The sequence below is a fragment of the Oncorhynchus gorbuscha genome, unplaced genomic scaffold (genome assembly GCF_021184085.1).
Source record: "Oncorhynchus gorbuscha isolate QuinsamMale2020 ecotype Even-year unplaced genomic scaffold, OgorEven_v1.0 Un_scaffold_762, whole genome shotgun sequence".
NCBI classification, from domain to species: Eukaryota; Metazoa; Chordata; class Actinopteri; order Salmoniformes; family Salmonidae; genus Oncorhynchus; species Oncorhynchus gorbuscha.
This window is the reverse complement of record NW_025745799.1, coordinates 150963-172809: the sequence shown is the minus strand read 5'-3', so window position 1 is coordinate 172809 and position 21847 is coordinate 150963.

The following is a 21847-nucleotide window of genomic DNA, read 5'->3' as shown; positions in this document are numbered from 1 at the left end:
AGGTGGGTGGAGTCTTTCAGTGTAACTCAGGTGATCCAGGTGGGTGGAGTCTTCCAGTGTAACTCAGGTGATCCAGGTGGGTGGAGTCTCCCAGTGTAACTCAGGTGATACAGGTGGGTGGAGTCTCCCAGTGTGATCCAGGTGGGTGGAGTCTTCCAGTGTAACTCAGGTGATCCAGGTGGGTGGAGTCTCCCAGTGTAACTCAGGTGATCAGGTGGGTGGAGTCTCCCAGTGTGATCCAGGTGGGTGGAGTCTCCCAGTGTAACTCAGGTGATCCAGGTGGGTGGAGTCTCCCAGTGTAACTCAGGTGATCCAGGTGGGTGGAGTCTTCCAATGTAAGAAGCCCGGACGTCTTTGGCCCGGACGGCTTTGGCCCGGACGTCTTTGGCCCGGACGTCTTTGGCCCGGACGTCTTTGGTGATCCAGGTGGGTGGAGTCTCCCAGTGTAACGCCAGGTGGATCCCCGGTGGGGCCTGGAGTCTTCAGCCAGGACGTGCCCGGCCTGGCCGTCTTTGGCCCGCCCGGACATCTTTAGCCTGGCTAAAAACATAGCAGACTAGCTAGCCGTTTAAGCTTCCCACATCTCCAAGTGAAATAATCTGATTTCTATATATTTTTTTAAAACATGCCCTGGTAAATCCTGTTCCTACTTGCTGGTGAAACCTAAAACATTACCCCAGGTTGATATGCTGCTTGTGTTCCCATGTCAGCCAAAAACAGAACGTCGTGTTCTGGTCACACAGAGAGAAAGAACACGGTTATCTCTGTTGTGCTGCCTCGAATATCAGCACTTCTAAACTACATAAATAATAATAATAATAATAATAATAATAATAATAATAATAATAATAATAATAATAATAATAGTATTATTAATAATAATAATAATAATAATAATAATAATAATAATAATATTAATAATATTAATAATAATAATAATAATAATAATAATAATAGTATTATTAATAATAATAATAATAATAATAATAATAATAATTAAATAATAATAATAATAATAATAATAATAATAGTATTATTATAATAATAATAATAATAATAATAATAATATTAATAATATTAATAATAAATATTAATAATAATAATAATAAATAATAATAATAATAATATTAATAATAATAATAATAATAATATTAATAATAAATAATAATAATAATAATAATAATAATAATATTAATAATAATAATAATAATAATAATAATAATAATAATAATAATAATAATAATAATAATAATAATAATAATAATAATAATAATAATAATAAATACATGTTGGGGGGGGGAGTTCAATGAGGCAGCTGTTGTTTGGCTTTAAGTTTGAACAGTCGCTGAGATTCTATTTTCTTATAAAAATGAACAATATTCTGCGTTGATACGTGGTCTGTAGATCAGACCAGGGGAACCAAGCAGACTTCACTGCCTACACAACACTGCCCCCATGGCTACGCAGGGAATGTTAGCGGTTAGCGGTGCCATTGTCATGTGGCACAGAAGTACGTTAAACGGCGGCGCTACAAGGAGCCTGTCGGCCTGTGTTTTCTGTGTAGACTCATTCAGTGCTAAACGTGTGTGTGAGTGTGTGTGTGCGTGTGTCTGTCCGCACATAACCGTACAAGACAGTGTGTGTAGACCTATGTGTATTAGCGTGAGTGTTTGACCTGTTAGTGTGTGTGTGTGTGTCAGACCTGTGTCTTTAGTACACTTGCAGTAATCCTCTTAGCGTATGCTGGGTGAAGCTCAAAGGTTCTGTATTATATAACCTGCTCTAATCCACACACACACACACACACACACACACACACACACACACACACACACACACACACACACACACACACACACACACACACACACACACACACACACACACACACACACACACACACACACACACACACACACAAAGGCAGGCAGCACACAGTGACAGACCCTGAGACAGTAGACTACAGCCACTCAACCACTGCCGAGCTGTGATCAACTAAGTCAGCTTGAACTGGTTACACAACACTCTGGATAATAGTCCTACATTATGTGTCATTCTACAATACATAGAATCGATAGATCAAATCAACATGGCATAAAGCCTATTAGAAATCCCTGCATCAAAACATCAGTCCGTTAACCAGTTTGGATTGGAGGGCAACAGGGGGGGGCTTTGAAAACTCTTCCCCTCTTCCATTACCTCTCTCCTTCTCCACATATTCTCTCCATATGAAACTCAAAACATTTCACTCTTTCAGAAATCTTTCTCTTTCCCCTTTAATGGTTGCTGGGGCAACGTCGGCCATCTTGCCATGGCACATCATCAGAGACCAGCCAGAGAGGCAGAGTGACAGAGTGACAGAGAGACAGACGCCGTCTTAGCTTGTCCCAAAAACACAAGCTTAATACATTTTATAGAATCAGAAAAAGTGTCAATTCAGGAATGTTTATTAGCTGTATTCAACTGACATGTTGTATATTGGTTCATTTAGATGTTCAATTTTAAAGATGAGAAAATAGCCTAAAATATTGTTTAAGTGGTTTGTCCAGTCCAATCCAGTGGTTTGTCCAGTCCAGTCCAGTGGTTTGTCCCGTCCAGTGGTTGTCCAGTCCAGTCCAGTGGTTTGTCTAGTCCAGTCCAGTGGTTTGTCCAGTCCAGTCCAGTGGTTTGTCCAGTCCAGTCCAGTGGTTTGTCCAGTCCAGTGGTTTGTCCAGTCCAGTCCAGTGGTTTGTCCAGTCCAGTCCAGTGGTTTGTCCAGTCCAGTCCAGTGGTTTGTCCAGTCCAGTCCAGTGGTTTGTCCCATCCAGTCCAGTGGTTTGTCCCATCCAGTCCAGTGGTTTGTCCCATCCAGTCCAGTGGTTTGTCCCGTCCAGTCCAGTGGTTTGTCCAGTCCAGTCCAATGGTTTGTCAAGTCCAGTGGTTTGTCCAGTCCAGTCCAGTGTGGTTTGTCCAGTCCAGTCCAGTGGTTTGTCCAGTCCAGTGGTTTGTAGTGGTGTGGGGGCTGTGCTTTGGCAAAGTGGGTGGGGTTATATCCTTCCTGTTTGGCCCTGTCCGGGGGTGTCCTCTCGGATGGGGCCACAGTGTCTCCTGTCCCCACCCGTCTCAGCCTCCAGTATTTATGCTGCAGTAGTTTATGTGTCGGGGGCTAGGGTCAGTTTGTTATATCTGGTGTACTTCTCCCATCCTATTCGGTGTCCTGTGTGAATCTAAGTGTGCGTTCTCTAATTCTCTCCTTCTTTCTTTCTCTCTATCGGAGGACCTGAGCCCTAGGACCATGCCACAGGACTACCTGACATGATGACTCCTTGCTGTCCCCAGTCCACCTGACTGTGCTGCTGCTCCAGTTTCAACTGTTCTGCCTTGTTATTATTCGACCATGCTGGTCATTTATGAACATTTGAACATCTTGGCCATGTTCTGTTATAATCTCCACCCGGCACAGCCAGAAGAGGACTGGCCACCCCACATAGCCTGGTTCCTCTCTAGGTTTCTTCCTAGGTTTTGGCCTTTCTAGGGAGTTTTTCCTAGCCACCGTGCTTCTACACCTGCATTGCTTGCTGTTTGGGGTTTTAGTCTGGGTTTCTGTAGAGCACTTTGAGATATCAGCTGATGTACGAAGGACTTTATAAACACATTTGATTTGATTTGTCTAGTCCAGTCCAGTGGTTTGTCCAGTCCAGTGGTTTGTCCCGTCCAGTCCAGTGGTTTGTCCAGTCCAGTCCAGTGGTTTGTCCAGTCCAGTGGTTTGTCCAGTCCAGTCCAGTGGTTTGTCCAGTCCAGTGGTTTGTCCAGTCCAGTCCAGTGGTTTGTCCAGTCCAGTCCAGTGGTTTGTCCAGTCCAGTGGTTTGTCCAGTCCAGTCCAGTCCAGTCCAGTGGTTTGTCCAGTCCAGTCCAGTCCAGTCCAGTGGTTTGTCCAGTCCAGTCCAGTGGTTTGTCCAGTCCAGTGGTTTGTCCAGTCCAGTCCAGTGGTTTGTCTAGTCCAGTCCAGTGGTTTGTCCAGTCCAGTCCAGTGGTTTGTCCAGTCCAGTCCAGTGGTTTGTCTAGTCCAGTCCAGTGGTTTGTCCAGTCCAGTCCAGTGGTTTGTCCAGTCCAATCCAGTGGTTTGTCCAGTCCAGTTGTGTGTCTAGTCCAGTCCAGTGGTTTGTCCAGTCCAGTCCAGTGGTTTGTCCAGTCCAGTCCAGTGGTTTGTCCAGTCCAGTCCAGTTGTGTGTCTAGTCCAGTCCAGTGGTTTGTCCAGTCCAGTCCAGTGGTTTGTCCAGTCCAGTCCAGTGGTTTGTCCAGTCCAGTCCAGTGGTTTGTCCAGTCCAGTGGTTTGTCCAGTCCAGTCCAGTGGTTTGTCCAGTCCAGTGGTTTGTCCAGTCCAGTGGTTTGTCCAGTCCAGTCCAGTCCAGTGGTTTGTCCAGTCCAGTTCAGTGGTTTGTCTAGTCCAGTCCAGTCCAGTGGTTTGTCCAGTCCAGTCCAGTGGTTTGTCCAGTCCAGTCCAGTGGTTTGTCTAGTCCAGTCCAGTGGTTTGTCTAGTCCAGTCCAGTGGTTTGTCCAGTCCAGTCCAGTGGTTTGTCCAGTCCAGTCCAGTGGTTTGTCCAGTCCAGTCCAGTGGTTTGTCCAGTCCAGTCCAGTGGTTTGTCCAGTCCAGTCCAGTGGTTTGTACAGTCCAGTGATTTGTCTAGTCCAGTCCAGTGGTTTGTCCAGTCCAGTCCAGTGGTTTGTCTAGTCCAGTCCAGTGGTTTGTCCAGTCCAGTCCAGTGGTTTGTCTAGTCCAGTCCAGTCCAGTGGTTTGTCCAGTCCAGTCCAGTCCAGTCCAGTCCAGTGGTTTGTCCAGTCCAGTCCAGTGGTTTGTCTAGTCCAGTCCAGTGGTTTGTCCAGTCCAGTCCAGTGGTTTGTCCAGTCCAGTCCAGTGGTTTGTCCAGTCCAGTCCAGTGGTTTGTCTAGTCCAGTCCAGTGGTTTGTCCAGTCCAGTCCAGTGGTTTGTCAAGTCCAGTCCAGTGGTTTGTCCAGTCCAATCCAGTGGTTTGTCCAGTCTAATCCAGTGGTTTGTCCAGTCCAGTTGTGTGTCTAGTCCAGTCCAGTGGTTTGTCCAGTCCAGTGGTTTGTCCACTCCAGTCCAGTGGTTTGTCCAGTCCTGTCCAGTTGTGTGTCTAGTCCAGTCCAGTGGTTTGTCTAGTCCAGTCCAGTGGTTTGTCTAGTCCAGTCCAGTGGTTTGTCCAGTCCAGTTGTGTGTCCAGTCCAGTCCAGTGGTTTGTCCAGTCCAGTCCAGTTGTGTGTCTAGTCCAGTCCAGTGGTTTGTCCAGTCCAACCTCTACCACCCCTCTAATTGTAGTAAACTAATGAACAACACTACTTAGGTTTCTACATTCTTTCTAAATTTACAGATACAATAATTGTCTTTTGTTTGTTTTTAATACCATCAACCATCAATTTATCTCAATTGAAATGATTTCCTTATATGAACTGTAACTCAGTAAAAATCTTTTAAATTGTTGTAATGTTATATAATGTTAGATCAGAATGTACATGAAAAACAGATGAATATCCCTGTGTTGTCTTCTGAGCCCATTCTGGGAGGAACTCTCTGATATTGGAAGTTGTGTGCGGTGGGTGTTTTCTAACTCGTCCATTCAGACAACTTTAATGAATATTCTTCTGTCCTGACGATGTGTATCGCTTGTCCTGGACAAGAAGAGGAGCGTTAATGTGGAGCCCTGCTCATACCGGCCTGTCCTCTCTGCGTCTATCTCATCACCACAGTCCCACGGCCTGTCCTCTCTGCATCTATCTCATCGCCACAGTCCCACGGCCTGTCCTCTCTGCGTCTATCTCATCACCACAGTCCCACGGCCTGTCCTCTCTGCATCTATCTCATCACCACAGTCCCACGGCCTGTCCTCTCCTCTCTGCGTCTATCTCATCACCACAGTCCCACGGCCTGTCCTCTCTGCATCTATCTCATCACCACAGTCCCACGGCCTGTCCTCTCTGCGTCTATCTCATCACCACAGTCCCACGGCCTGTCCTCTCTGCGTCTATCTCATCACCACAGTCCCACGGCCTGTCCTCTCTGCATCTCTCATCACCACAGTCTGTCCTCTCTGCGTCTATCTCATCGCCACAGTCCCACGGCCTGTCCTCTCTGCGTCTATCTCATCGCCACAGTCCCACGGCCTGTCCTCTCTGCATCTCTCATCACCACAGTCTGTCCTCTCTGCGTCTATCTCATCACCACAGTCCCACGGCCTGTCCTCTCTGCGTCTATCTCATCACCACAGTCCCACGGCCTGTCCTCTCTGCGTCTATCTCATCACCACAGTCCCACGGCCTGTCCTCTCTGCGTCTATCTCATCACCACAGTCCCACTGTGAGACAGGATACAAAACCCACATTTCCTTCTCGTTTCCTCTTTCTTTACACCCCCACGATTCCAGCAGACGCGTCGCGGTGCAAAATGGCCGCCTAGGTGAGGATGATAAATATGACACAAAATGGAATCAGTTTACGGCAGACAGGCCCACTGCCACTGGGTGGATCTGAAACCGCTGCACCTGGGTGCCTCGGAGACACACGCCACATTCAGGGACACGTGTGTGTGTGTGTGTGTGTGTGTGTGTGTGTACTCCAGTAGAAGAGAAAGGTAATATCCTACGACAGTCGGCTCACAGATGTTTTCTGAAACGTCTTGTTCCTATATAAAACAAGACACAGCGAGACAGGATCTCCAACAGCCTACTGGAGAGGTGATCTTGTTCCTATATAAAACAAGACACAGCGAGACAGGATCTCCAACAGCCTACTGGAGAGGTGATCTTGTTCCTATATAAAACAAGACACAGCGAGACAGGATCTCCAGCCTACTGGAGAGGTGATCTTGTTCCTATATAAAACAAGACACAGCGAGGCAGGATCTCCAACAGCCTACTGGAGAGGTGATCTTGTTCCTATATAAAACAAGACAGCGAGACAGGATCTCCAACAGGCCACTGGAGAGGTGATACTGCTGCTCTGAGTAGGTGCAACAATAACGTCTTGTCAAGCCATACAGCCATACAGACCTACAGACCTACAGACCTACAGCCATACAGACCTACAGACATACAGACCTACAGACCTACAGACCTACAGACCTACAGACCTACAGACCTACAGACCGCTGAAAGACTTGAAAGCAGTAACCAACAGGGAAAGCAGTAACCAACAGGGAAAGCAGTAACCAACAGGGAAAGCAGTAACCAACAGGGAAAGCAGTAACCAACAGGGAAAGCAGTAACCAACAGGGAAAGCAGTAACCAACAGGGAAAGCACCAACAGGGAAAGCAGTAACAACAGGGAAAGCAGTAACCAACAGGGAAAGCAGTAACCAACAGGGAAAGCAGTAACCAACAGGGAAAGCAGTAACCAACAGGGAAAGCAGTAACCAACAGGGAAAGCAGTAACCAACAGGGAAAGCAGTAACCAACAGGGAAAGCAGTAACCAACAGGGAAAGCAGTAACCAACAGGGAAAGCAGTAACCAACAGGGAAAGCAGTAACCAACAGGGAAAGCAGTAACCAACAGGGAAAGCAGTAACCAACAGGGAAAGCAGTAACCAACAGGGAAAGCAGTAACCAACAGGGAAAGCAGTAACCAACAGGGACCAGCAGTAACCAACAGGGAAAGCAGTAACCAACAGGGAAAGCAGTAACCAACAGGGAAAGCAGTAACCAACAGGGAAAGCAGTAACCAACAGGGAAAGCAGTAACCAACAGGGAAAGCAGTAACCAACAGTAACCAACAGGGAAAGCAGTAACCAACAGGGAAAGCAGTAACCAACAGGGAAAGCAGTAACCAACAGGGAAAGCAGTAACCAACAGGGAAAGCAGTAACCAACAGGGAAAGCAGAAACCAACAGTAACCAACAGGGAAAGCAGTAACCGACAGGGAAAGCAGTAACCTACAGGGAAAGCAGTAACCAACAGGGAAAGCAGTAACCAACAGGGAAAGCAGTAACCAACAGGGAAAGCAGAAACCAACAGGGAAAGCAGTAACCAACAGGGAAAGCAGTAACCAACAGTAACCGACAGGGAAAGCAGTAACCAACAGGGAAAGCAGTAACCAACAGGGAAAGCAGTAACCAACAGGGAAAGCAGTAACCAACAGGGAAAGCAGTAACCAACAGGGAAAGCAGTAACCAACAGGGAAAGCAGTAACCAACAGGGAAAGCAGTAACCAACAGGGAAAGCAGTAACCAACAGGGAAAGCAGTAACCAACAGTAACCAACAGGGAAAGCAGTAACCAACAGGGAAAGCAGTAACCAACAGGGAAAGCAGTAACCAAGGGAAAGCAGTAACCGAACAGGGAAAGCAGTAACCAACAGGGAAAGCAGTAACCAGGGAAAGCAGGGAAAGCAGTAACCAACAGGGAAAGCAGTAACCAACAGGGAAAGCAGTAACCAACAGGGAAAGCAGTAACCAACAGGGAAAGCAGTAACCAACAGGGAAAGCAGTAACCAACAGGGAAAGCAGTAACCAACAGGGAAAGCAGTAACCAACAGGGAAAGCAGTAACCAACAGGGAAAGCAGTAACCAAAAGCAGTAACCAACAGGGAAAGCAGTAACCAACAGGGAAAGCAGTAACCAACAGGGAAAGCAGTAACCAACAGGGAAAGCAGTAACCAACAGGGAAAGCAGTAACCAACAGGGAAAGCAGTAACCAACAGGGAAAGCAGTAACCAACAGGGAAAGCAGTAACCAACAGGGAAAGCAGTAACCAACAGGGAAAGCAGTAACCAACAGGGAAAGCAGTAACCAACAGTAACCAACAGGGAAAAGCAGTAACCGACAGGGAAAGCAGTAACCAACAGGGAAAGCAGTAACCAACAGGGAAAGCAGTAACCAACAGGGAAAGCAGTAACCAACAGGGAAAGCAGTAACCAACAGGGAAAGCAGTAACCAACAGGGAAAGCAGTAACCAACAGGGAAAGCAGTAACCAACAGGGAAAGCAGTAACCAACAGGGAAAGCAGTAACCAAGGGAAAGCAGTAACCAACAGGGAAAGCAGTAACCAACAGGGAAAGCAGTAACCAACAGGGAAAGCAGTAACCAACAGGGAAAGCAGTAACCAACAGGGAAAGCAGTAACCAACAGGGAAAGCAGTAACCTACAGGGAAAGCAGTAACCAACAGTAACCAACAGGGAAAGCAGTAACCTACAGGGAAAGCAGTAACCAACAGGGAAAGCAGTAACCAACAGGGAAAGCAGTAACCAACAGGGAAAGCAGTAACCAACAGGGAAAGCAGTAACCAACAGGGAAAGCAGTAACCAACAGTAACCAACAGGGAAAGCAGTAACCAACAGGGAAAGCAGTAACCAACAGGGAAAGCAGTAACCAACAGGGAAAGCAGTAACCAACAGGGAAAGCAGTAACCAACAGTAACCAACAGGGAAAGCAGTAACCAACAGGGAAAGCAGTAACCAACAGGGAAGGCAGTAACCAACAGGGAAAGAAGTAACCAACAGGGAAAGCAGTAACCAACAGGGAAAGCAGTAACCAACAGGGAAAGCAGTAACCAACAGGGAAAGCAGTAACCAACAGGGAAAGCAGTAACCAACAGTAACAGGGAAAGCAGTAACCAACAGGGAAAGCAGTAACCAACAGGGAAAGCAGTAACCAACAGGGAAAGCATTAACCAACAGGGAAAGCAGTAACCAACAGGGAAAGCAGTAACCAACAGGGAAAGCAGTAACCAACAGTAACCAACAGGGAAAGCAGTAACCAACAGGGAAAGCAGTAACCAACAGGGAAAGCAGTAACCAACAGGGAAAGCAGTAACCAACAGGGAAAGCAGTAAACAACAGGGAAAGCAGTAACCGACAGGGAAAGCAGTAACCGACAGGGAAAGCAGTAACCGACAGGGAAAGCAGTAACCAACAGGGAAAGCAGTAACCAACAGGGAAAGCAGTAACCAACAGGGTAAGCAGTAACCGACAGGGAAAGCAGTAACCAACAGGGAAAGCAGTAACCAACAGGGAAAGCAGTAACCAACAGTAACCAACAGGGAAAGCAGTAACCAACAGTAACCAACAGGGAAAGCAGTAACCAACAGGGAAAGCAGTAACCAACAGGGAAAGCAGTAACCAACAGGGAAAGCAGTAACCAACAGGGAAAGCAGTAACCAACAGGGAAAGCAGTAACCAACAGGGAAAGCAGTAACCAACAGTAACCAACAGGGAAAGCAGTAACCAACAGGGAAAGCAGTAACCAACAGGGAAAGGGAAAGTAACCAACAGGGAAAGCAGTAACCAACAGGGAAAGCAGTAACCAACAGGGAAAGCAGTAACCAACAGGGAAAGCAGTAACCAACAGGGAAAGCAGTAACCAACAGGGAAAGCAGTAACCAACAGGGAAAGCAGTAACCAACAGGGAAAGCAGTAACCAACAGGGAAAGCAGTAACCGACAGGGAAAGCAGTAACCAACAGGGAAAGCAGTAACCAACAGGGAAAGCAGTAACCAACAGGGAAAGCAGTAACCAACAGGGAAAGCAGTAACCAACAGGGAAAGCAGTAACCAACAGGGAAAGCAGTAACCAACAGGGAAAGCAGTAACCAACAGGGAAAGCAGTAACCAACAGGGAAAGCAGTAACCAACAGTAACCAACAGGGAAAGCAGTAACCAACAGGGAAAGCAGTAACCAACAGGGAAAGCAGTAACCAACAGGGAAAGCAGTAACCAACAGGGAAAGCAGTAACCAACAGGGAAAGCAGTAACCAACAGGGAAAGCAGTAACCAACAGGGAAAGCAATAACCAACAGTAACCAACAGGGAAAGCAGTAACCAACAGTAACCAACAGGGAAAGCAGTAACCAACAGGGAAAGCAGTAACCAACAGGAAAGCAGGGAAAGCAGTAACCAACAGGGAAAGCAGTAACCAACAGGGAAAGCAGTAACCAACAGGGAAAGCAGTAACCAACAGGGAAAGCAGTAACCAACAGGGAAAGCAGTAACCAACAGGGAAAGCAGTAACCAACAGGGAAAGCAGTAACCAACAGGGAAAGCAGTAACCAACAGGGAAAGCAGTAACCAACAGGGAAAGCAGTAACCAACAGGGAAAGCAGTAACCAACAGGGAAAGCAGTAACCAACAGGGAAAGCAGTAACCAACAGGGAAAGCAGTAACCAACAGGGAAAGCAGTAACCAACAGGGAAAGCAGTAACCAACAGGGAAAGCAGTAACCAACAGGGAAAGCAGTAACCAACAGGGAAAGCAGTAACCAACAGGGAAAGCAGAAACCAACAGTAACCAACAGGGAAAGCAGTAACCGACAGGGAAAGCAGTAACCTACAGGGAAAGCAGTAACCAACAGGGAAAGCAGTAACCAACAGGGAAAGCAGTAACCAACAGGGAAAGCAGTAAACCAACAGTAACCAACAGGGAAAGCAGTAACCAACAGGGAAAGCAGTAACCAACAGGGAAAGCAGTAACCAACAGGGAAAGCAGTAACCAACAGGGAAAGCAGTAACCACAGGGAAAGCAGTAACCAACAGGGAAAGCAGTAACCAACAGGGAAAGCAGTAACCAAGGGAAAAGCAGTAACCAACAGGGAAAGCAGTAACCAACAGGGAAAGCAGTAACCAACAGGGAAAGCAGTAACCAACAGGGAAAGCAGTAACCAACAGGGAAAGCAGTAACCAACAGGGAAAGCAGTAACCAACAGGGAAAGCAGTAACCAACAGGGAAAGCAGTAACCAACAGGGAAAGCAGTAACCAACAGTAACCAACAGGGAAAGCAGTAACCAACAGGGAAAGCAGTAACCAGTAACCAACAGGGAAAGCAGTAACCACAGGGAAAGCAGTAACCAGACAGGGAAAGCAGTAACCAACAGGGAAAGCAGTAACCAACAGGGAAAGCAGTAACCAACAGGGAAAGCAAACCAACAGGGAAAGCAGTAACCAACAGGGAAAGCAGTAACCAACAGGGAAAGCAGTAACCAACAGGGAAAGCAGTAACCAACAGGGAAAGCAGTAACCAACAGGGAAAGCAGTAACCAACAGGGAAAGCAGTAACCAACAGGGAAAGCAGTAACCAACAGGGAAAGCAGTAACCAACAGGGAAAGCAGTAACCAACAGGGAAAGCAGTAACCAACAGGGAAAGCAGTAACCAACAGGGAAAGCAGTAACCAACAGGGAAAGCAGTAACCAACAGGGAAAGCAGTAACCTACAGGGAAAGCAGTAACCTACAGGGAAAGCAGTAACCAACAGTAACCAACAGGGAAAGCAGTAACCGACAGGGAAAGCAGTAACCTACAGGGAAAGCAGTAACCAACAGGGAAAGCAGTAACCAACAGGGAAAGCAGTAACCAACAGGGAAAGCAGTAACCAACAGGGAAAGCAGTAACCAACAGGGAAAGCAGTAACCAACAGGGAAAGCAGTAACCACAGGGAAAGCAGTAACCAACAGGGAAGCAGTAACCAACAGTAACCAACAGGGAAAGCAGTAACCAACAGGGAAAGCAGTAACCAACAGGGAAAGCAGTAACCTACAGGGAAAGCAGTAACCAACAGTAACCAACAGGGAAAGCAGTAACCTACAGGGAAAGCAGTAACCAACAGGGAAAGCAGTAACCAACAGGGAAATCAGTAACCGACAGGGAAAGCAGTAACCGACAGGGAAAGCAGTAACCAACAGGGAAAGCAGTAACCAACAGTAACCAACAGGGAAAGCAGTAACCAACAGGGAAAGCAGTAACCAACAGGGAAAGCAGTAACCAACAGGGAAAGCAGTAACCAACAGGGAAAGCAGTAACCAACAGTAACCAACAGGGAAAGCAGTAACCAACAGGGAAAGCAGTAACCAACAGGGAAAGCAGTAACCAACAGGGAAGGCAGTAACCAACAGGGAAAGAAGTAACCAACAGGGAAAGCAGTAACCTACAGGGAAAGCAGTAACCTACAGGGAAAGCAGTAACCTACAGGGAAAGCAGTAACCTACAGGGAAAGCAGTAACCAACAGTAACCAACAGGGAAAGCAGTAACCAACAGGGAAAGCAGTAACCAACAGGGAAAGCAGTAACCAACAGGGAAAGCATTAACCAACAGGGAAAGCAGTAACCAACAGGGAAAGCAGTAACCAACAGGGAAAGCAGTAACCAACAGTAACCAACAGGGAAAGCAGTAACCAACAGGGAAAGCAGTAACCAACAGGGAAAGCAGTAACCAACAGGGAAAGCAGTAACCAACAGGGAAAGCAGTAACCGACAGGGAAAGCAGTAACCGACAGGGAAAGCAGTAACCGACAGGGAAAGCAGTAACCAACAGGGAAAGCAGTAACCAACAGGGAAAGCAGTAACCAACAGGGTAAGCAGTAACCGACAGGGAAAGCAGTAACCAACAGGGAAAGCAGTAACCAACAGGGAAAGCAGTAACAACAGTAACCAACAGGGAAAGCAGTAACCAAGCAGGGAAAGCAGTAACCAACAGGGAAAGCAGTAACCAACAGGGAAAGCAGTAACCAACAGGGAAAGCAGTAACCAACAGGGAAAGCAGTAACCAACAGGGAAAGCAGTAACCAACAGGGAAAGCAGTAACCAACAGTAACCAACAGGGAAAGCAGTAACCAACAGGGAAAGCAGTAACCAACAGGGAAAGCAGTAACCAACAGGGAAAGCAGTAACCAACAGGGAAAGCAGTAACCAACAGGGAAAGCAGTAACCAACAGGGAAAGCAGTAACCTACAGGGAAAGCAGTAACCAACAGGGAAAGCAGTAACCAACAGGGAAAGCAGTAACCAACAGGGAAAGCAGTAACCGACAGGGAAAGCAGTAACCGACAGGGAAAGCAGTAACCGACAGGGAAAGCAGTAACCGACAGGGAAAGCAGTAACCAACAGGGAAAGCAGTAACCAACAGGGAAAGCAGTAACCAACAGGGAAAGCAGTAACCAACAGGGAAAGCAGTAACCAACAGGGAAAGCAGTAACCAACAGGGAAAGCAGTAACCAACAGGGAAAGCAGGGAAAGCAGTAACCAACAGGGAAAGCAGTAACCAACAGGGAAAGCAGTAACCAACAGGGAAAGCAGTAACCAACAGGGAAAGCAGTAACCAACAGGGAAAGCAGTAACCAACAGGGAAAGCAGTAACCAACAGGGAAAGCAGTAACCAACAGGGAAAGCAGTAACCAACAGGGAAAGCAGTAACCAACAGGGAAAGCAGTAACCAACAGGGAAAGCAGTAACCGACAGGGAAAGCAGTAACCGACAGGGAAAGCAGTAACCGACAGGGAAAGCAGTAACCAACAGGGAAAGCAGTAACCAACAGTAACCAACAGGGAAAGCAGTAACCAACAGGGAAAGCAGTAACCAACAGGGAAAGCAGTAACCAACAGGGAAAGCAGTAACCAACAGGGAAAGCAGTAACCAACAGTAACCAACAGGGAAAGCAGTAACCAACAGGGAAAGCAGTAACCAACAGGGAAAGCAGTAACCAACAGGGAAGGCAGTAACCAACAGGGAAAGAAGTAACCAACAGGGAAAGAAGTAACCAACAGGGAAAGCAGTAACCTACAGGGAAAGCAGTAACCTACAGGGAAAGCAGTAACCTACAGGGAAAGCAGTAACCAACAGTAACCAACAGGGAAAGCAGTAACCAACAGGGAAAGCAGTAACCAACAGGGAAAGCAGTAACCAACAGGGAAAGCAGTAACCAACAGGGAAAGCAGTAACCAACAGGGAAAGCAGTAACCAACAGGGAAAGCAGTAACCAACAGTAACCAACAGGGAAAGCAGTAACCAACAGGGAAAGCAGTAACCAACAGGGAAAGCAGTAACCAACAGGGAAAGCAGTAAACAACAGGGAAAGCAGTAACCGACAGGGAAAGCAGTAACCGACAGGGAAAGCAGTAACCGACAGGGAAAGCAGTAACCAACAGGGTAAGCAGTAACCGACAGGGAAAGCAACAGGGAAAGCAGTAACCAACAGGGAAAGCAGTAACCAACAGTAACCAACAGGGAAAGCAGTAACCAACAGTAACCAACAGGGAAAGCAGTAACCAACAGGGAAAGCAGTAACCAACAGGGAAAGCAGTAACCAACAGGGAAAGCAGTAACCAACAGGGAAAGCAGTAACCAACAGTAACCAACAGGGAAAGCAGTAACCAACAGTAACCAACAGGGAAAGCAGTAACCAACAGGGAAAGCAGTAACCAACAGGGAAAGAAGTAACCAACACGGAAAGAAGTAACCGACAGGGAAAGCAGTAACCGACAGGGAAAGCAGTAACCAACAGGGAAAGCAGTAACCAACAGGGAAAGCAGTAACCAACAGTAACCAACAGGGAAAGCAGTAACCAACAGGGAAAGCAGTAACCAACAGGGAAAGCAGTAACCAACAGGGAAAGCAGTAACCAACAGGGAAAGCAGTAACCGACAGGGAAAGCAGTAACCGACAGGGAAAGCAGTAACCGACAGGGAAAGCAGTAACCGACAGGGAAAGCAGTAACCTACAGGGAAAGCAGTAACCAACAGTAACCAACAGTAACCAACAGGGAAAGCAGTAACCAACAGTAACCGACAGGGAAAGCAGTAACCAACAGGGAAAGCAGTAACCAACAGTAACCGACAGGGAAAGCAGGAACCAACAGTAACCGACAGGGAAAGCAGTAACCAACAGTAACAGACAGGGAAAGCAGTAACCAAAAGTAATCAACAGGGAAAGCAGTAACCAACAGTAACCAACAGGGAAAGCAGTAACCAACAGTAACCGACAGGGAAAGCAGTAACCGACAGGGAAAGCAGTAACCGACAGGGAAAGCAGTAACCAACAGTAACCAACAGGGAAAGCAGTAACCAACAGTAACCGACAGGGAAAGCAGTAACCGACAGGGAAAGCAGTAACCAACAGGGTAAGCAGTAACCGACAGGGAAAGCAGTAACCAACAGGGAAAGCAGTAACCAACAGGGAAAGCAGTAACCAACAGTAACCAACAGGGAAAGCAGTAACCAACAGTAACCAACAGGGAAAGCAGTAACCAACAGGGAAAGCAGTAACCAACAGGGAAAGCAGTAACCAACAGGGAAAGCAGTAACCAACAGGGAAAGCAGTAACCAACAGTAACCAACAGGGAAAGCAGTAACCAACAGTAACCAACAGGGAAAGCAGTAACCAACAGGGAAAGCAGTAACCAACAGGGAAAGAAGTAACCAACACGGAAAGAAGTAACCGACAGGGAAAGCAGTAACCAACAGGGAAAGCAGTAACCAACAGGGAAAGCAGTAACCAACAGTAACCAACAGGGAAAGCAGTAACCAACAGGGAAAGCAGTAACCAACAGGGAAAGCAGTAACCAACAGGGAAAGCAGTAACCGACAGGGAAAGCAGTAACCGACAGGGAAAGCAGTAACCGACAGGGAAAGCAGTAACCGACAGGGAAAGCAGTAACCTACAGGGAAAGCAGTAACCAACAGTAACCAACAGTAACCAACAGGGAAAGCAGTAACCAACAGTAACCGACAGGGAAAGCAGTAACCAACAGGGAAAGCAGTAACCAACAGGGAAAGCAGTAACCAACAGGGAAAGAAGTAACCAACACGGAAAGAAGTAACCGACAGGGAAAGCAGTAACCAACAGGGAAAGCAGTAACCAACAGGGAAAGCAGTAACCAACAGTAACCAACAGGGAAAGCAGTAACCAACAGGGAAAGCAGTAACCAACAGGGAAAGCAGTAACCAACAGGGAAAGCAGTAACCAACAGGGAAAGCAGTAACCGACAGGGAAAGCAGTAACCGACAGGGAAAGCAGTAACCGACAGGGAAAGCAGTAACCTACAGGGAAAGCAGTAACCAACAGTAACCAACAGTAACCAACAGGGAAAGCAGTAACCAACAGTAACCGACAGGGAAAGCAGTAACCAACAGGGAAAGCAGTAACCAACAGTAACCGACAGGGAAAGCAGGAACCAACAGTAACCGACAGGGAAAGCAGTAACCAACAGTAACAGACAGGGAAAGCAGTAACCAAAAGTAATCAACAGGGAAAGCAGTAACCAACAGTAACCAACAGGGAAAGCAGTAACCAACAGTAACCGACAGGGAAAGCAGTAACCGACAGGGAACGCAGTAACCGACAGGGAAAGCAGTAACCAACAGTAACCAACAGGGAAAGCAGTAACCAACAGTAACCGACAGGGAAAGCAGTAACCAACTGTAACCAACAGGGAAAGCAGTAACCAACAGTAACCAACAGGGAAAGGGAAAGCAGTAACCGACAGGGAAAGCAGTAACCTACAGGGAAAGCAGTAACCAACAGGGAAAGCAGTAACCAACAGGGAAAGCAGTAACCAACAGGGAAAGCAGTAACCAACAGGGAAAGCAGTAACCAACAGGGAAAGCAGTAACCACAGGGAAAGCAGTAACCGGGACAGGGAAAGCAGTAACCGACAGGGAAAGCAGTAACCAACAGGGAAAGCAGTAACCAACAGTAACCAATAGGGAAAGCAGTAACCAACAGGGAAAGCAGTAACCAACAGTAACCAATAGGGAAAGCAGTAACCAACAGGGAAAGCAGTAACCTACAGGGAAAGCAGTAACCAACAGGGAAAGCAGTAACCAACAGGGAAAGCAGTAACCAACAGGGAAAGCAGTAACCAACAGTAACCGACAGGGAAAGCAGTAACCAACAGGGAAAGCAGTAACCAACAGTAACCAACAGGGAAAGCAGTAACCACAGGGCAAACCAACAGTAACCAACAGGGAAAGCAGTAACCAACAGGGAAAGCAGTAACCAACAGGGAAAGCAGTAACCAACAGGGAAAGCAGTAACCAACAGGGAAAGCAGTAACCAACAGGGAAAGCAGTAACCAACAGGGAAAGCAGTAACCAACAATAACCAACAGGGAAAGCAGTAACCAACAGTAACCAACAGGGAAAGCAGTAACCAACAGGGAAAGCAGTAACCAACAGGGAAAGCAGTAACCAACAGGGAAAGCAGTAACCAACAGGGAAAGCAGTAACCAACAGGGAAAGCAGTAACCAACAGGGAAAGCAGTAACCAACAGTAACCAACAGGGAAAGCAGTAACCAACAGGGAAAGCAGTAACCAACAGGGAAAGCAGTAACCAACAGGGAAAGCAGTAACCAACAGGGAAAGCAGTAACCAACAGGGAAAGCAGTAACCGACAGGGAAAGCAGTAACCGACAGGGAAAGCAGTAACCTACAGGGAAAGCAGTAACCAACAGGGAAAGCAGTAACCTACAGGGAAAGCAGTAACCGACAGGGAAAGCAGTAACCTACAGGGAAAGCAGTAACCAACAGGGAAAGCAGTAACCAACAGGGAAAGCAGTAACCAACAGGGAAAGCAGTAACCAACAGGGAAAGCAGTAACCTACAGGGAAAGCAGTAACCAACAGGGAAAGCAGTAAACAACAGGGAAAGCAGTAACCAACAGGGAAAGCAGTAACCAACAGGGAAAGCAGTAACCAACAGGGAAAGTAGTAACCAACACGGAAAGAAGTAACCGACAGGGAAAGCAGTAACCAACAGGGAAAGCAGTAACCAACAGGGAAAGCAGTAACCAACAGTAACCAACAGGGAAAGCAGTAACCAACAGGGAAAGCAGTAACCAACAGGGAAAGCAGTAACCAACAGGGAAAGCAGTAACCAACAGGGAAAGCAGTAACCAACAGGGAAAGCAGTAACCGACAGGGAAAGCAGTAACCTACAGGGAAAGCAGTAACCAACAGGGAAAGCAGTAACCTACAGGGAAAGCAGTAACCAACAGGGAAAGCAGTAAACAACAGGGAAAGCAGTAAACAACAGGGAAAGCAGTAACCAACAGGGAAAGCAGTAACCAACAGGGAAAGCAGTAACCAACAGGGAAAGTAGTAACCAACACGGAAAGAAGTAACCGACAGGGAAAGCAGTAACCAACAGGGAAAGCAGTAACCAACAGGGAAAGCAGTAACCAACAGTAACCAACAGGGAAAGCAGTAACCAACAGGGAAAGCAGTAACCAAGAGTAACCAACAGGGAAAGCAGTAACCAACAGGGAAAGCAGTAACCAAGAGTAACCAACAGGGAAAGCAGTAACCAACAGGGAAAGCAGTAACCGACAGGGAAAGCAGTAACCGACAGGGAAAGCAGTAACCGACAGGGAAAGCAGTAAACGACAGGGAAAGCAGTAACCGACAGGGAAAGCAGTAACCAACAGGGAAAGCAGTAACCAACAGGGAAAGCAGTAACCAACAGTAACCAACAGGGAAAGCAGTAACCAACAGTAACCAACAGGGAAAGCAGTAACCAACAGGGAAAGCAGTAACCAACAGGGAAAGAAGTAACCAACAGGGAAAGCAGTAACCAACAGTAACCAACAGGGAAAGCAGTAACCAACAGTAACCAACAGGGAAAGCAGTAACCAACAGGGAAAGCAGTAACCGACAGGGAAAGCAGTAAGCGACAGGGAAAGCAGTAACCGACAGAGAAAGCAGTAACCGACAGGGAAAGCAGTAACCAACAGTAACCAACAGTAACCAACAGTAACCAACAGGGAAAGCAGTAACCAACAGTAACCGACAGGGAAAGCAGTAACCAACAGTAACCGACAGGGAAAGCAGTAACCAACAGGGAAAGCAGTAACCAACAGGGAAAGCAGTAACCAACAGTAACCAACAGTAACCAACAGGGAAAGCAGTAACCAACAGGGAAAGCAGTAACCAACAGTAACCAACAGTAACCAACAGGGAAAGCAGTAACCAACAGTAACCGACAGGGAAAGCAGTAACCGACAGGGAAAGCAGTAACCAACAGTAACCAACAGGGAAAGCAGTAACCAACAGGGAAAGCAGTAACCAACAGGGAAAGCAGTAACCTACAGGGAAAGCAGTAACCTAAAGGGAAAGCAGTAACCAACAGGGAAAGCAGTAACCTACAGGGAAAGCAGTAACCTACAGGGAAAGCAGTAACCAACAGGGAAATCAGTAACCAACAGGAAAGCAGTAACCAACAGGGAAAGCAGTAACCAACAGGGAAAGAAGTAACTGACAGGGAAAGCAGTAACCAACAGGGAAAGCAGTAACCAACAGGGAAAGCAGTAACCAACAGTAACCAACAGGGAAAGCAGTAACCAACAGGGAAAGCAGTAACCAACAGGGAAAGCAGTAACCAACAGGGAAAGCAGTAACCAAGAGTAACCGACAGGGAAAGCAGTAACCGACAGGGAAAGCAGTAACCGACAGGGAAAGCAGTAACCGACAGGGAAAGCAGTAACCGACAGGGAAAGCAGTAACCGACAGGGAAAGCAGTAACCAACAGGGAAAGCAAACCAACAGGAAAGCAGTAACCAACAGTAACCAACAGGGAAAGCAGTAACCAACAGTAACCAACAGGGAAAGCAGTAACCAACAGGGAAAGCAGTAACCAACAGGGAAAGCAGTAACCAACAGGGAAAGCAGTAACCAACAGTAACCAACAGGGAAAGCAGTAACCAACAGTAACCAACAGGGAAAGCAGTAACCAACAGGGAAAGCAGTAACCAACAGGGAAAGCAGTAACCAACAGGGAAAGCAGTAACCAACAGGGAAAGCAGTAACCGACAGGGAAAGCAGTAACCTACAGGGAAAGCAGTAACCAACAGGGAAAGCAGTAACCTACAGGGAAAAGCAGTAACCAACAGGGAAAGCAGTAAACAACAGGGAAAGCAGTAAACAACAGGGAAAGCAGTAACCAACAGGGAAAGCAGTAACCAACAGGGAAAGCAGTAACCAACAGGGAAAGTAGTAACCAACACGGAAAGAAGTAACCGACAGGGAAAGCAGTAACCAACAGGGAAAGCAGTAACCAACAGGGAAAGCAGTAACCAACAGTAACCAACAGGGAAAGCAGTAACCAACAGGGAAAGCAGTAACCAACAGGGAAAGCAGTAACCAACAGGGAAAGCAGTAACCAACAGGGAAAGCATTAACCAAGAGTAACCAACAGGGAAAGCAGTAACCAACAGGGAAAGCAGTAACCGACAGGGAAAGCAGTAACCGACAGGGAAAGCAGTAACCGACAGGGAAAGCAGTAACCGACAGGGAAAGCAGTAACCAACAGTAACCGACAGGGAAAGCAGTAACCAACAGGGAAAGCAGTAACCAACAGTAACCAACAGGGAAAGCAGTAACCAACAGGGAAAGCAGTAACCAACAGGGAAAGCAGTAACCAACAGTAACCAACAGGGAAAGCAGTAACCAACAGTAACCAACAGGGAAAGCAGTAACCAACAGGGAAAGCAGTAACCAACAGGGAAAGAAGTAACCAACAGGGAAAGCAGTAACCAACAGTAACCAACAGGGAAAGCAGTAACCAACAGGGAAAGCAGTAACCGACAGGGAAAGCAGTAAGCGACAGGGAAAGCAGTAACCAACAGTAACCAACAGTAACCAACAGGGAAAGCAGTAACCAACAGTAACCGACAGGGAAAGCAGTAACCAACAGTAACCGACAGGGAAAGCAGTAACCAACAGGGAAAGCAGTAACCAACAGGGAAAGCAGTAACCAACAGTAACCAACAGTAACCAACAGGGAAAGCAGTAACCAACAGGGAAAGCAGTAACCAACAGTAACCAACAGTAACCAACAGGGAAAGCAGTAACCAACAGTAACCGAAGGGAAAGCAGTAACCGACAGGGAAAGCAGTAACCAACAGTAACCAACAGGGAAAGCAGTAACCAACAGGGAAAGCAGTAACCAACAGGGAAAGCAGTAACCTACAGGGAAAGCAGTAACCTAAAGGGAAAGCAGTAACCAACAGGGAAAGCAGTAACCTACAGGGAAAGCAGTAACCTACAGGGAAAGCAGTAACCTACAGGGAAAGCAGTAACCAACAGGGAAATCAGTAACCAACAGGGAAA